The 16,252-nt window shown below is 41.1% G+C and overlaps 2 long non-coding RNA genes across 2 annotated transcripts in view; one reads left to right on the forward strand and one right to left on the reverse strand.

Annotated features, from left to right (window-relative positions):
- LOC128344681 (uncharacterized) overlaps positions 1 to 16,252 on the forward strand; it is a 47,759-nt gene that overhangs the window by 19,333 nt on the left and 12,174 nt on the right. The window lies entirely within an intron of this gene.
- The window catches only part of LOC128344680 (uncharacterized), a 62,056-nt gene that overhangs the window by 16,475 nt on the left and 29,329 nt on the right, over positions 1 to 16,252 (reverse strand). Inside the window, exon 2 of the long non-coding RNA XR_008315985.1 lies at positions 9,478 to 9,553. This is a non-coding gene — a long non-coding RNA (uncharacterized LOC128344680). The remainder of the gene's footprint in view (positions 1 to 9,477; positions 9,554 to 16,252) is intronic.

The following is a 16,252-nucleotide window of genomic DNA, read 5'->3' on the forward strand; positions in this document are numbered from 1 at the left end:
GAGCTGGGCAGTATCCAGTTCAGCAAATGCCATCCCTTAAGGTGCGAGGGTGTAAAAGATTCAGGTAAAATAGAAGGGGACAGAGCAGAACCATATAAAGTGCAGTCAGAAGTCTGTGCTAGCTGGTCAAAGAGATCAAAGAGACAAAAGAAAGATAGAATACACCAGGTAAGAGATTCAGCATATAGGTGCTTATATGCCAGTGCCAGAAGCCTCTGAGCCAAGGTGGGCGAGGTGGAGTGCTTGGTTGCTAACACAGAAATAGATATAGTGGGCATAACAGAAACATGGTGGAACAGCAAGAACCAGTGGGACACTGTTATCCCTGGATATAAATTCTATAGCAAGGACAGGGAGGGGTGCCTTGAAGGTGGAATAGCACTGTATGTTAAAGAAGGGATAGAATCTTACAAGCTAGAAAACCTAGGAGGACTGGAGTCCTCCACAGAAATCCTGTGGGTAACAATACAAGGCCTGAAAGGAAATGTGCTACTGAGGATGTGCTATCGCCCTCCGGATCAAAATGCTGACAGTGGCTAGGAGTTGCAGGAAGAATTCAGAGAGGCGTCAAGGAGAGGCAGGGCAGTACTAATGGATGACTTAAATTACCCACACATAGACTGGGTAAATTCACAGTCAGATAATGACAAAGAAGTCAAATTTCTAGATAAACTGAATGACTGTGCCCTAGAACAGTTTGCTATGGAACCAACCAGAGAGAAGGCAACCTTGGACTTAATTCTGAGTGGCACCAAGGACCTAGTGTGCGATGTCAGTGTCATGGACCCTTTGGGGAACAGTGACCATAGTATGATCAAATTCAGCATTCATGTGGGGAGAGAATCACCAAGGAATTTTGAATTTCAGAAGAGGAAACGCTTCCAAAATGAGAAGTATGGTGAAAAGAAAGCTGAAAGGGAAAATCAGGAGAGACACTTTTCTGCAGAGTGCATGGAGTTTACTCAAAACCACAGTATTAGAAGCCCAGTTGGAATGTATACCAAAAAGGAGGAATTGTATCACAAAGTCTAGGAGTCTGCCAGCATGGTTAACAGGTACCATCAAGGAAGCCATAAAGGAGAAGAAGACTTCCTTCCAAAATTGGAAGGCCTGTCCAAATGAGGAGAACAGAAAGGAACACAAACACTGGCAAAAGAAATGCAAGGTGGCAATAAGGGAGGTGAAAAGAGAGTTTGAGGAACATTTAGCTAAAATCATCAAAGGGAATAGCAAAAACTTCTTTAAATACATTAGATGCAGGAAACCAGCCCGGGGTGGGGGGGGGGCAGTTGGACTGTTAGACAATGAGGGAGTGAAAGGGGTTGTTAAGGAGGATATGGAGGTTGCAGAGAAGCTAAATGAGTTCTTTGTGTCTGTCTTCATGGCAGATGATACTGAGCATATACCTGTTCCTGAACCATGCTAAAGAACTGAGTCAGTTAGAAGTGACAAGAGAATATCTAAACTGTCTGGAAAAACTGCAAATCGCCAGGGCCAGATGGCATCCATCCAAGAGTCCTCAAAAAACTCAAATGTGAAATTGCCGACCTCCTTGCAAAAAGATATAACTTATCCCTAAAATCAGGTTCTGTACTGGAAGACTGGAAAGTAGCAAATGTAACACTGATTTTTATAAAGGGATCCAGGGACAATCTGGAAATTTACAGGCTGGTTAGCTTAACATCCGTTCCAGGAAAATCAAGCATCCTCAAGGATAAAATTGTAAAGTTCCTAGAAGAACAGGCCCTGCTAGGGAAGAACCAGCATGGCTTCTGCAAAGGTAAAGCTTGCCTCACAAACCTTTTGGAGTTCTTTGAGAGTGTCAACAAGTGTGTGGATAAAGGAAATCCAGTTGACATAGTATACCTGGACTTCCAAAAAGCATTCGACAAAGTTCCTCATCAAAGAATCCTGAGAAAACTTAGCAGTAATGGGATAAGGGGAAAAGTACATGTGTGGATTGGTAACTGGCAGAAGGACAGGAAACAGAGGGTAGGTATAACTGGAGAGATTTCACAATGGAGGGAAGTAAGAATTGAGGTCCCCCAGAGATCTGTACTGAGACTGGTGGTTTTTAATTTATTCATAAACAATCTAGAGGTTGGGATAAGCAGAGAGGTGGCCAGATTTGCAGATGACACCAAACTCTTTCAGGTAATGAAATCCAAAAAAGACTGTGAGGAGCTCCAAAAGGATCTCTCCAAACTGGATGAATGGGCGACAAAATGGCAAATGTGGTTCAATGTTTGCAAGTGTAAAGTGATGCATATGGGATCTGAGCTGTTGGTGACTGCCCCGGAGAGGGATCTTGGAGCCATGGTGGACAGCTCATTGAAAGTGTCGATTCAATGTGTGGCAGCTGTGAAAAAGACCAATTCCATGCTTGGGATCTTTAGGAAGGGGATTGAAAATAAAACTGCTAATATTATAATGCCCTTATACGAAACTATATTGCAGCCACATGGAGTACTGTGTACAATTCTGGTCACCACATCTAAAGAAGGACATTGTAGAACTGGAAAACTCCAGGTGGGTGCTGGGGTTCCTTCTGCTGTTGCCTGCCTGCCTTTGCTTCCCCTGTGGGTCTGCAGCCTCAGGTTAACATCTGCGGAAGGTATGGGCAGGATTACAACCAGCCCCTGAGTGACTCAGCTGTTCCTCAGGTCACCTGCTCAGTTTTGGGCTTTATAGGAAGGCTCCTTGTGGCGGCAGGGTCGCCCCTCTGGGGGAGCCACTTCGGGGGAGGGCAAGGGCTAGGGGGCTTCTGGTTAATTAGTGTTAAGCTGTTTTAGACTTGGGTTGAAGTTGCTGTAATGTGTTTGGGTTCGTCTGGAGATGGGGGGACAGGGGATGCCTTCGTTGACGATGGGGCAGCTATCCCTGTGGTGGGAAATAGAAGAAGTAACGTTGGCAGGGCCATTCCAGGGGAATGGTAATCAAAAATTTAATAGCTGCCTCCCCTTCCGACTGTCCTGCCAGCTCTTTGACCTCAGGGAGCACTGCCAAAAACCCACATAGCTTTTCCCTGCTCCTCTGTAATGCCAGGTTGGTCCAAAATAAATCTGAACTCATCCATGATTTGATCATGGATGAAGGGGCCGACCTGGTATGTATTACCGAGACTTGGTTGGGGAGGCTAGTGGTCCAGTTTGGTCCCAGCTTCTCCCTCCAGGATATTCTGTAGAGGAGCAGGTGAGGGGATGTGGGCGGGGAGTTTGGGTGGCTGTGGTCTATAAGGATAACATCTCCCTTACCAGGGTCCCTGTCAGGGTGTCGGACCATATTGAATGTGTGTACTTGACTTTGGGGACCAGGGAGAGATTGGGACTTCTGTTGGAGAACCGATCGCCCCTCTGCCCAGCGGAATCCCTTACTGAGCTCACGGACTTGGTCGTGGAACTCACATTGGAATCTCCCAGACTCTTGCTGCTGGGGGACTTTAATGTTCATTTTGGGACCAATCTGTCCGGGGTAGCTCGGGAGTTCATAGCGGCCATGACAACTATGGGCCTATCCCAAGTGGTCTCTGGACCGACGCATATTGCAGGTCACATGCTTGATTTGGTATTTTACTCTGATCAGGGTGGTGTTCCGTGTGTGGGGACTCCTGTGATTTCCCCATTGTCATGGACGGACCACCATCTGGTTAAGGTTGGACATACAACCACTTCTCACTTCCACATGGGCGAAGGGCGTGTTAGAATGGTCCGCCCGAAGAGGTTATTGGATCCACTAAGATTCCAAGAAGCCTTGGAGGGATTTAATGTTGGCTTTGCTGGTAATCCTGTTGATGCCTTGGTTGAGAATTGGAACAACTTGCTCACCAGGGCAGTAGACACGATTGCTCCCAAGTGTCCCCTCCGACCCGCTTCAAAATTGGCCCCTTGGTATACAGAAGATCTACGGGGGCTGAAACGGCAAGGTGGGCAACTGGAGCACAACTCAAATCTGACAGATTGCGACATAGAGCACATCTAAAGATCTATGCTCAGGCAATACGTGCGGCAAAGAGGCAGTTCTTTTCTGCCTGTATTGCCTCTGCGAATTCATGTCTAGCGGAGTTGTTCAGGGTTATGAAGGGATTAGTATCTGTCCCCCTCCCTTGAACCAGAATTTGGAGTCATCAGTTACCCACTGTGATGTGTTTAAAGAGTTTTTCGCAGATAAAACCTCTTGGATTTGGACCAACCTAGATGGAGACTCCACAATTGATTTGATATCTGAGCTGGAGGTGCCCAACGACTCCTCTTATGTGATTCGACTGGATCGGTTTCAGTTTGTGACTCCTGAGGATGTGGACAAGCTGCTTGGAGGGGTTAGGCCTACGACTTGTTCTCTTGACCCTCATCCAACATGGCTTGTTCGATCTAGCAGGGAGGTTGTTGTAAACAGCCTGGTGGAAATCATAAATGCTTCTCTGAGGGAGGGCAAGATGTCTGCTTGTCTTAGGGAGGCAATCATTAGACCTCTTTTAAAGAGGCCTGCATTAGATCCCTCAGAGTTGAGCAGTTATAGGCCTGTTTCCAACCTCCCATGGCTGGGCAAGGTAATTGAGAGCATGGTGGCCTCTCAGCTCCAGGCGGTCTTGGAGGAAACGGATTTTCTAGACCCATTTCAAACTGGTTTTTGGGCAGGCTATGGGTGGAGACTGCTTTGGTTGTCCTGATGGATGATCTCCAATTGGCAATTGACAGAGGAAGTGTGATTCTGTTGGTCCTTTTGGATCTCTCAGCAGCTTTCGATACTATCGACCATAGTATCCTTCTGGAATGTCTGAGGGGGTTGGGAGGCACTGTTTTACAGTGGTTCCGCTCCTACCTCTTGGATAGATTGTCGATTGGAGACTGTTGCTCTTCAAAATCTGAGCTTAAATATGGTGTTCCTCAAGGCTCCATACTTTCTCCAATGCTTTTTAACATCTACATGAAACCGCTGGGAGAGATCATCAGGGGATTTGGAGCTGGGTGTTACCAGTACGCTGATGGCACGCAGATGTACTTCTCCATGTCAACTTCTTCAGGAGCTGGCATATCCTCCCTAAATGCCTGCCTGGAAGCAGTAATGGGCTGGATGAGGGAGAACAAACTGAAGCTGAATCCAGATAAGATGGAGATACTTATTGTGCGGGGTTAGAACTCTAGAGATGATTTTGATCTGCCTGTTCTAGATGGGGTCACACTTCCCCAAAAGGAACAGGTTTGCAGTCTGGGATTACTTCTGGATTCACATCTCTCCCTGGTTTCTCAGGTTGAGGCGGTGGCTAGGGGTGCTTTCTATCAGCTTCGGCTGATTCAGCTGTGCTCATTTCTCGAGATCAATGACCTCAAAACAGTGGTACATCTGTTGGTGACCTCCAGACTTGACTTTTGTAATGTGCTCTACGTGGGGCTGCCTTTGTACATAGTCTGGAAAAATCAGTTGGTTCAGAACATGGCAAGCAGGTTGGTCTCTGGGTCATCTCGGAGATACCATGTTACTCCTTTACTGATAGAGTTACACTGGCTGCCAATAGGTTCCTGGACAAAATACAAAGAGCTAGTTATAACTTACAAAGCCCTAAACGGCTTAAGCCCGGGGTATCTAGAGAGCGTCTTCTTCATTATGAACCCCACCACCAATTGAGGTCATCTGAGGAGGTCCGTCTCCAGTTAGTGCCAACTCGTTTGGTGGCTACACAGAGACGGGCCTTCTTGGTCACTGCCCCAAGATTGTGGAATGCGCTCCCTGCTGAGATACGATCCTCCCCATCTCTGACAATTTTCAAAAAACACCTGAAAACCCATCTTTTCACCCAAGCGTTCTCAACTTCCTAAATTTTGGGGTTTTTAATATCTGGTTTATTTTAAAATTAAGAACCCAATTTTGGGATTTTAATCATTGTAATTGTTTAATTGTTGTTTTAAAATGTTTTTAAATTGTTAATTATTATATTGTTTTTAAATTTTGTTTTAGCTCTTTACTGTTTTAGTGGTTTGTTTTAATTGTAAACCGCCCTGAGTCATTTTAGAAGGGCGGTATACAAATCAAATCAATCAATCAATCAATCAAATCAATAAAAAGGTGCAGTAGAGGGCAACCAAGATGATCAGGGGCCTAGAGCACCTTCCTTATGAGGCAAGACTACAACACCTGGGGCTATTTAGTTTAGAAAAAAGACGACTGCAGGGAGACATGATAGAGGTCTATAAAATCATGCATGGTGTGGAAAAAGTTGATAGAGAGAAATTTCTCTCACACACATAATACTAGAACCAGGGGTCATCCCATGAAATGGATTGCCAGGAAATTTAGGACCAACAAACGGAACTACTTCTTTCACACAACACATAATCAGCTTGTGGAATTCTCTGCCACAAGATGTGGTGACAGCCAACAACCTTGAAGGGGTTTGGATAAGTTTATGAAGGAGAGGTCTATCAATGGCTCTTAGTCTGAGAGCTATAGGCCACCTCCAGCCTCAGAGGCAGGATGCCTCTGAATACCAGTTGCAGGGGAGTAACAGCAGGAGACGAGGCATGTTCTCAGCTCCTGCCTGTAGGGGTCCAGTGGCATTTGGTGGGCTGTTGTGTGAAACAGGATGTTGGACTAGATGGGCCTTGGGCCTGATCCAGCAGGGCTGTTCTTATGTTCTTAAGAGTCGGAATGTGACTTAGTTAAGTTATTGGCTAACGCCATGAGCTGTAGGGAAGTCCCTAGTTCAAATCTCACTACAGCCACAAAAGTAGACCCAAGCTAGTTGTGATATGGAATATTTGTGAGCATGGATCTCCCAGTGCATGTGTTGTTGCAGTATGGGAGCCACTTCCGTGCCATATGCATGTTTAGAAGAACCATCTGTGTCAGGCAAATGATGTGGTTCTTGGGTGTTACCTCTCCCTTGAACAATGTTACCTCTCCCCTTAGCTGTTGTTGAACTACAACTCCCATCACCCCCAGCCAAATAAATTTTGCCTGGGCATGATGGGAGCTGCATTTCAACAACAGCTAGAGAGCCAAGGTTACCTACCCCTGCTCCAAGGAAAGGTAACAGTGGTGCAGCAAGAAGCGGTGTCGTTTGTTGACCCATGTAGTTCCTTTTTCTGTAGTGTTAAATGTGGCAACCACACCACAGTAGTAATGCATAAGTTGGGCTTGTGTGAGATTGACAGAGGAAGCTCACAAGACCAAAGGCAGAAGGATGGGATGGGAGTCCCAAATCATGCTTCAACACCATACCATTCAAATAATTTAATTGTTCCCATGAGCATGGGCCCACCTTAAAACAGGAGTGACCTTTGAGCTTAATAAATGACAGACTGGCATTATGTTTCAAGATGAGTGGTTGTGCCATGAGATTAATGATAATGCCACTGGCAGCTAAGAAAGGGCATTCATTCATAAATAAATAAATAGCATAAAGATGTATGCCCCTTTTTCTTTCTCAAAAAGGAACTCAAAGCAATGTGTAACAATACCATTAGAAGATCATATCAAAGCAACAAAAAAGCATCAAGCAAGAAAAATAAGAGGAGAGCAGCATGTACTTTGTTTGTCTGCTTAACCATAGTTACTAAGAGCTGTCTTGAAAATCACTATGGGAGTTCTTATTTTTTAAATTGGTGGCTGGGCAGTGAGGAAATCAAGGAAAGGTGCCTTCTAATCATGGAACACTAGGTACACCATAGCCCTAAGTTTTAAAATTCAGAGGGCGTATTGCATTAGCTTATCTTGGGGGTGGGGGGGACTTTGTGCGTTTAAGACGTGTTTACTCATTCTCTTAATTTGCTGTGGGAATGATAAGCCTACATTTATACAACAAAACGTTAAACAGATAGTGAGTTACTTTGAAACTCTACACAAGCTTTTAAAAATAGTTTCTGTTTCAGGGTTCTTAGTTTCTGTTGTCTTCCAGGTATGCAGCTATATCTTCAGTTTCTTGTTTATTTTGCTCTCCTGAGAACTAAACTGTCAGTTGACTTGAGCAACATGCACCAGTGCTCAGGATGTAATGATTAAAAAAGATGCAGATGTGCATTTATAAGCTTGCATAATCAAGATTTTCACAAGACTTCTCAGGTTGCTGAAGAATGTGAACGATCAATTGACTAAAAATGGCAACAGATTTAAAAATAAATAAGTAAAATAAATGAATACAGGTACTAATAAAGATTGCAGATGAGAAGTATCATCTTACAAAGAGACATTCTATGTGCAAGAGAAAGTTTGAAGAATGTTCTTTTTGGCCATGAAGTCAAGGCCATGCCATTTCAATATTCTCATTAAAAGCAGGCAGGCAGAGAGAGAAGAGGAGAATCTATCTATCTATCTATCTATCTATCTATCTATCTATCTATCTATCTATACGTATGTAAGTCCCTGGGCAGTTCAAAATCTAAAATAAAATAAAATAAAATAAAATAAAATAAAACAAAACATTAACACAATTAAAACAATTTAGAATACAGATATAAAACCTAAAACATAAAACTAAGAGTATAATCTAAAAGCCTGGCTAAACAGGTATGTTTTCAGGTCCTTAAAAACATCTTGAGAAGGGGAGGCTCTAATTCCATTATGAAATGTGTTCCAAAATCCTGGGGCAACCCTGGAAAAGGCCCGGTGGCAACCACAGTTCATGAAAAAGAAGGCGTCCTCTTAAATACCTTGGATGCAAGCCATTCAGGGCTTTATAGGTAATAACAGTACTTTGTGTTTCACCTCAATACTTTGCAGCCATTGTAGTTCTTTTAAAATGAGTGTAATATATCTTTGGGTAACCCTGGAGACCAGCCTGGCTGCTTCATTCTGTACCAGCTGCAGTTTCCAGACTATTTACAAATGCAGCCCATCATAGAGCACATTGCAGTCGTCAGGTCTGGATATTACCAGCATATGCACCACTGTTTTAAGGTCATTTATCTCCAGAAATGGACGTAGCTGGCATATCAGCCAAAGCTGATAGAAAGCCCTCCTGGCCACTGCCTCAACCTACAAAACCAGGGAGAGGTTGGGGTCCAGAAGTACTCCCAGACTACGTACCTGCTCTTTCCAAGGGAGTGTAACACCATCCAGAACATGTTTTTCCCCACTTCTTAACTCTCACACCCAGCACAAGGAGATGACAAAGATGGGAGATTGGGATTTTGAGAATGTAAACCATAAAAACCAAATACCTACAACTGTGTCATGATTCAAAGATCACAGAAGAATTGCGTAGCAGAAAAATAGTTTAACATTTCAGCTGGAAAGTAAATGTTCATCAAAACATTTACTATATTTTTCCAATAGAACAGACTGCTTCTTTCTACTTTCTTCTGTCAATCAAAAGTGTCAATATTATATGTAACAAATATTGCTAACAGATAACCAACCTGTGTGAATGTTTTTCCCCTTGAAAAAAATTCTACACAAAGGTGATTTATTTAGACACTAGTGTATAGACCAAATTTAGTCTAGTTGTAGGGATAGTGAAAGGAAAATAGGCAGATTAGTTCTTACCAGAACTCTTTTTTTCTTCTTCATTGATATTGCTCTGCAGAGAAGGAAGCTTAGAAGCTGTTGGCTGGGGGAAACCCTGGATGGATACAAAATAAATGAGGAGAAAGTAATGTCCAAGACAGCTTTACTGTAGTAATAGATAAGGCTATAATACTTGGTATAATACTAACAGCTCACTATTGTCTTCATAAGAAATCCCGTTATCTGAGCAGAGGTGCCTTTTAAAATAGTGACTCTCTTATATTGAGCAGGGGGAGGCTAACTGTCTCTATCGAACTCCAGCACAGTGTTTTTCTAGTGGCTGTTTATGGTGTCTAGCTCTGTGTGTGTGTGTGTGTGTGTGTGAGAGAGAGAGAGAGAGAGAGAGAGAGAGATAGAGATTTTGATTGATCATGAACCCTTCCAGGACAGGGCATCATCTTATTTTAATTTCTGTTTTAATGTAAACTGCTTTGTAAACTTCTTTGTTGAAGAGCAGTATATACCATAAACATTCATAGTAGTAGTAGTAGTAATTATTAATAATAACAATAATACAAAACTATTATCAGTCTCTGCTTTGTTCCCTGCAGCAGCGTTTCATGCTAACGCACAGGTAGATCCATCTTATTCCTTCCATTGTTCAGGGCTGAACAATCGAATGCCAAATCAAATCGCAGAATGACTCATGCACACTCCTATATTACATAACATGAAGCCCTTCTGAAATCACTGGCTGACATCCAGACTAACACTGTGCACACTGAATAACATTTTGTGCATGCAATGGGGGAAATTTTCACTGATTCCCCTCTTCCCTTTGCAACCCTCTGTTCCTCCCAAAATACGACCTTGAGAGTTGCAGGGTCTTGCTGGACTAGGACCAGGGAGACCAGAGTTCAAATCCCCATTCAGCCATGGTACTTGCTGGGTGACTCTGGGCCAGTCACTTCTCTCTCAGCCTAACCTACTTCACAGGGTTGTTGTGAGGAGAAACTCAAGTATGTAGTACACCGCTCTGGGCTTCTTGGAGGAAGAGTGGGATATAAAATGTAAAAATTAAATAAATAAATAATATTTTCAGGAGGAATAGAGGGCTGCAGAAAGAAGCGAGAATTGGCAAAAATCACCCCTCCCCATTGTACATGTGAAACATTACTATTATTGCTGGCTGACAAACCACACAATGCTTCATTTCCCTTGCTATTGAGCATTTGTGCTGTTGCTCAGGAGTGCTCTTGCACAGGACTGCAGAATTGTATAAACAGAATTCCGCTACAGAGGGCCATTGGTAATAACTCAATTTGTCCAATTTTGTGATCTTGCGAAACTGCACAAACATTCCAGGCAGAAGGAGCATTGCATGCTATGTCAACCACTATCATTTATAAACTGGTTTTCAACCAAAAAAAAGTTCTCAAAATGGTTTACATCGAAAAGAAAAAGATGGCTCCCTGTCCCCAGAGGACACAAGTTAAACATCAGCAATAGTCGCTGGAGGGATGCTGGTTTGAATAGGACCAGTTGCTCTCCCCCTGCTAAATATAAAAGAATCACCACTTTGAAAAGTGCATCTTTGACCAGACTCTTTGAGTTAGCAGGGGTTGGTATACACAACATTAGTAAATCAATCAATTTTTATTATGGTCATAAACCAGTACAAAGTATAAGGTGATTTACAAGAGGCATGCATAATAGCAACCCTGCAAATAGTACAACTCTAACATTGCATAAAGGCTGTGAGAGTTTTAAAAACACGTTATGAAGACAGGGGAGGCATAAAAGGCATATGCCGTATGACTACAAACAGCAAATACTAGGCTATGAAGTTATAAAGACTATGAAGCTATACAACTATGAAGTCCACAACGAAGTGCTAGTGCAGTAAAACTGCACTGGTGCTACAGTGGAGGGGTGATTTTCATTGATCTCCTGTTCCTTTTAAAGCCTATTGCGAACTATTGTGAAAATATGTCCCTGAACATTGTGCTGCCCTCAGGAACACATTTTCAGGAGGAATAGTGGATCTTTAGAGGGAAGAGGGGATCAATGGAAATTGCCCCTCCCTGTAACACAGTGCATTATTATTATTATTATTATTATTATTTATTAATTTGATTTATATATCGCCCTTCCAAAAATGGCTCAGGGCGGTTTACACAGAGAAATAATAAATAAATAAGATGGATCCCTGTCCCCAAAGGGCTCACAATCTAAAAGAAACATAAGATAGACACGAGCAACAGTCACTGGAAGTACTGTGCGGGGGGTGGATAGGGCCAGTTACTCTCCCCCTGCTAAATAAAGAGAATCACCACGTTAAAAGGTGCCTCATTAGCAGTGGCAGCACTTCCATAATCTGGATGTCAGCCAGCAATTTCCTTCAAAGTCATAAAATAGAATGGAGCAACATCCGTAGAACAAAACTATAACAGTGTCAATATTACTCATGCTTATTTGGAATTAAATTCTATTGAAATCAACAGAACTTGATTTCAGGTATGGGTCCAGAAAAATGACACAACTAGATTTTTTCTCTCTAAGGATCTTTGTTCCTTCTTCTAATGTTATTTTGATTATAATTTGATAAATGTTTAATCATCATGTAGCTTCATGGAGAAAATTGCTTTAAATTAGCAACCAATATTTTGCACCAAAATAAACTTCTTTCACAAATCCTACATATAAAGAGAGAGTGATAATTCTCTTCCAAAATAAAGCAGGATAGCACAATGTTCCATGATTAAAGATCACAGCACAGCGTCTCATTTATGCAAGCACCATTTTGTTCTATCCTGAGCGTGAAAACAGATTTAACATGTTCACAGATTTTTATTTACAGTTACTTTGAAACACTCTGATCACAATCTAGTCTGCAGTGACATGCACAAGTGTGATTGAAACTGTTAAAGCTTGTCTTCAGTATGCCTAACTCTATGTTAGACTGTGCCCCCCCCCCCCCCGCATCACTATATGGACAGACTTTTCAGCCTGAACAACTGTAATCCACAAGAAGAACTGTTCCACAAGGGAAGAAAAAACTAGTCATATATTCGTTTACAGTATAACAAAGACTACAACTAATGTTGGTTTCTTCTTTTGAGATAGCTAAAAGTTGTTCATTTGAAAGCAAAACTCAGAATATGACAATATTCAAGCAATAACAAAGCAACATTTTACATCTGAAATATTACCGTACTTCTATGAACAAACATAACTTCTTGCTAGCATTTTGATGTTGGTCTTCACTGCTCTTAATCCTGATCTCCCAATTCCGATATGTCAGTTCTTATATCTGGAAATGGCTGCTTTCATTCTTTTGCATATAGATTTTGTACTTTGTGGATATACTCCTGATTTACAGTTGGGATGATTAGCAGATATTTGTATAATCCTCTCCATAGCCATGAAAATGATCTGTGCATTTCCCTTATTTTAACATAATTGTTACTGAGTTCAGAATCAAGTATAGATGACACTTTTCTATTCCACTGACTTCATATTCAATATCAATATTCACAAAAAACTGTCCAAATATTAGCTCTGTAACAAATCTGATTTTTAAAATCTAGCTTTCAGAAAGTGTTCATCAGGATAATTAGTACAGTTTGGTCTTAATTATTCTGGTGAAAACTTTTTAAAGGCTCGCTTTTTGTTTATCAGATTAAAATAGATTTTGTATAAATTGCAGCAGATGATAGAATTTGAAGCACGTGAAAAATCCCTAAAATCTGTGGATTTACTTCCAGGTAAATGCAAAGAAGATGGAAATGCTATGTGGTAGAGAAATCACATTAAAATAAACACATCTTATAATATGATTTAATTTATAGTTCCTGTATAGGGGAGTTAGTGAAGAAAATTCCAGGTTATTGGTGATTATGATTCCAGGTTATTGGTGATAAATGTAGACATTACTAATATAGTGGCCAGGTTTTGTTTTATAATCTGCAAAACTCGATCTGATCTTTAGCAATGCATTTCATAAGTAGTTTATACATTTCTCTCTTCTCTTTTTTTATTTTATTTACATGATGCATTGTGTTTATTTCTCTGTATATTGGTCTATGACCATAATAAAGTTCTGTTCTGTTCTGTTCTGTAGACATTTATATCTTATTTGTAGCAGTAGTTTTCACTTGTAGATTTTAATATATTTGTTTCCTCTCAAAAGCACTGATTGCTAATTTTAGCAATATTTGAAGCATAATCTCACAGGTCTCATAATAGATTGGATTTAGATATCAGTGGTGTGCTAATCAGCAAGAGCACAATATACATTTTTAACTTTTAAAATTGGTGTTCACATATTGAGAGGCACAAATAAATTATATACAGAATGCTGTTTTGTAAACTACCATATACATCATTCATAGTCAGTGTGCATATGCTATTCAGAATAGATATTAATTAATTCAGTTAATATGCCCACCTTGGAGAAGTAAGATGTTTCCCTTCTGGGTTCCATCCATAACTAAAGCTGCTGATTAGTTTCATACCGCAACTGTATTCGCTTTTAGTACATCAGTTGCCAAGCTGTCTCAACAAAAGTCCCAAATCCATTTCAAACAGTGACAGTAGGGTCAGATAAATGCCGATTCATATTAATTGATTGTTCAGCAAAGATTCAATGTAAATTCTTTCCCTGGTAAGACACCAGGTCCTCCACAGAAGCAGCTTCTCTTTGCTAAGATATTCTCTCAGTTTCAAAGGAACCCCATGTTTAACAAAGCCACTCTTTATAGACAACAGTATAGTTTACATGGCTCAAAAAAAGACATTCATGTTGTATGTCCCACTCACAAACCAACACTAGCGAGCAGTTGTCTTTTGACCAAGCTTTTAATGAATAGGCACGAATATCTTATCCAGCTTCCGGCATCTTGTTTTTACTGTTTTAGATTGCTAGACACAGTGTGTATCCAGCACAACTCTTGAGAAATGCCAAATATTAAATAGAACATTTCCAGGTGCAAGCACACAAGAACACCTGGCCTTGATTATCTTCCTCATCCATTTCTGGATCTTCTGGTGGGAAATTCATTGGAGAGTCAACTGATTCGCTCTGTAGCTCTTGGTGACCTGAAGGATGGTGTTTCCTCATAGTTTCACCTTAGATGCCTTTAGCATGACAGGATTCACTTGCAGATGTTATTGTCCCCGACATTAGGAGATGGCTTAGTAACAGCCATGCTAAACATCCTAAAAGAGAGTTCAGAAACAGAAGACACTTCTAGAGAAATCTCTACTAGATTTCTGTTTCCCAGCATCTGAAAATCACTCACCAGTTCCCCTTTGTTTAAGGGGGAAAAAACTTTTTTTAGTTCCCCCCTACCCTTTGTGATTATGAGCTTTAGAACCAGAGATGGCAGAGATGGTTGCCTGGCAACACATTTAGTGCTATCCTAACTAAACCTCTGCTGGAGAGCCTCCAATTGACATAGTACAGACAAAATAGCCAATGACGTCATGTGCCACCGCCAATAATTTATTTCAAGTATTAACTAAATACTTTTATAAGAATGAACTTGAATGGTATCTGATCAAGAAATAAACATTTTCAACAGTTACTAGAGCCTTTTTTGTAAAATGTTGAAGGCTTGGATTCAAAACCCAGCGAGCAAATGAAGTAAGTGACTTAACGCTGTTTTGTGTACTCTTGTGCAAGCCCTAGTGAAAGACTTCTCACTGTGAGCACCATTATGTATTAGGGTGTACGTACATACAGCATTATGTATGTACAAGACACATGGTGAATAAGGCAGATAGCTGTGGCATATGAACTTGGTGAATAAGGAAGACAGGAGTTATGTCAAATGGCCGCCTAGCCACAAAAAAGGGTCGAAAAGTGCTTGCATAAAGAGAGGAACCTCTCTGGATTTGGGGCTGTTTTTCTCACAGAGTGTTCTTGCATTAAGTAGGAAACAGACCTTCTCTGAGTGGAAGAGGCGTTCTGCTAGGAGAAGGGCACCTTTCAGTTTGTCCTCATTTGACTCAATAGTCTCATTTTTCAAAAATTACTTTAGGTATTGGCAAGAACAAAATCACCATTCATTTTGCAATACAGCTCATACAAACTGGTAGTAGGTCTCAACAGCCATCTGGATTTAAAGGAAGTGCCTGTCATATAAGCAGCAGAATGTGCTTCAGCTCAAGAGGATTACAGAGTTATTTTAATGTGAGATTAAACATACATTTAATACCTACATTTGAAAGTAAAGATATTGATTCAAAGTTATAAGGGTCAGTAAACACAATTGCATATCTTACAATCAAGCTATGAATATTATTCTGTGCCTAAAAGCTCTATGGCCTTGTTAGACTCTTAGGCCTAGCTGCAGTACAAATTTAAATATGCTTTATACCTTTAGATGTAAGATCGTGTTCCCTGAAAAACCCTAGGAATTTTTGTTTGATTATGATGCTAAGAATCCTCTAAAGATCCGAGCTCTCCCCGCATCTGACAGCAGAGAACTTCAGGTTCCCAAGGAAGAGGGAATAACAAAGCAGAGAACAAGAGTAGTGGAAGGAGATGGATAGCCCGCCTTGGGGCTATCTTTTTAACAAAAGGCGGTATAAAAATGCAAAAATAAATAATAAATAAATAAAATAAATAACGACTGAAGTGTACACCATTCTCCTCCCATCTCAGAAATGTAGGCTGATATATATTTTGGTAATTTAATTATATGTTAACCAGCCAATTTACCCATAATATGTGTTCTCAAACTATATTTGTTTTATTCAGCACATCTCACTCCCCTGAATAAATAAGAAGTCCCTGGAGGCTTTACAG

This window comes from Hemicordylus capensis, chromosome 2 (assembly GCF_027244095.1).
Source record: "Hemicordylus capensis ecotype Gifberg chromosome 2, rHemCap1.1.pri, whole genome shotgun sequence".
Classification (NCBI taxonomy): domain Eukaryota; kingdom Metazoa; phylum Chordata; class Lepidosauria; order Squamata; family Cordylidae; genus Hemicordylus; species Hemicordylus capensis.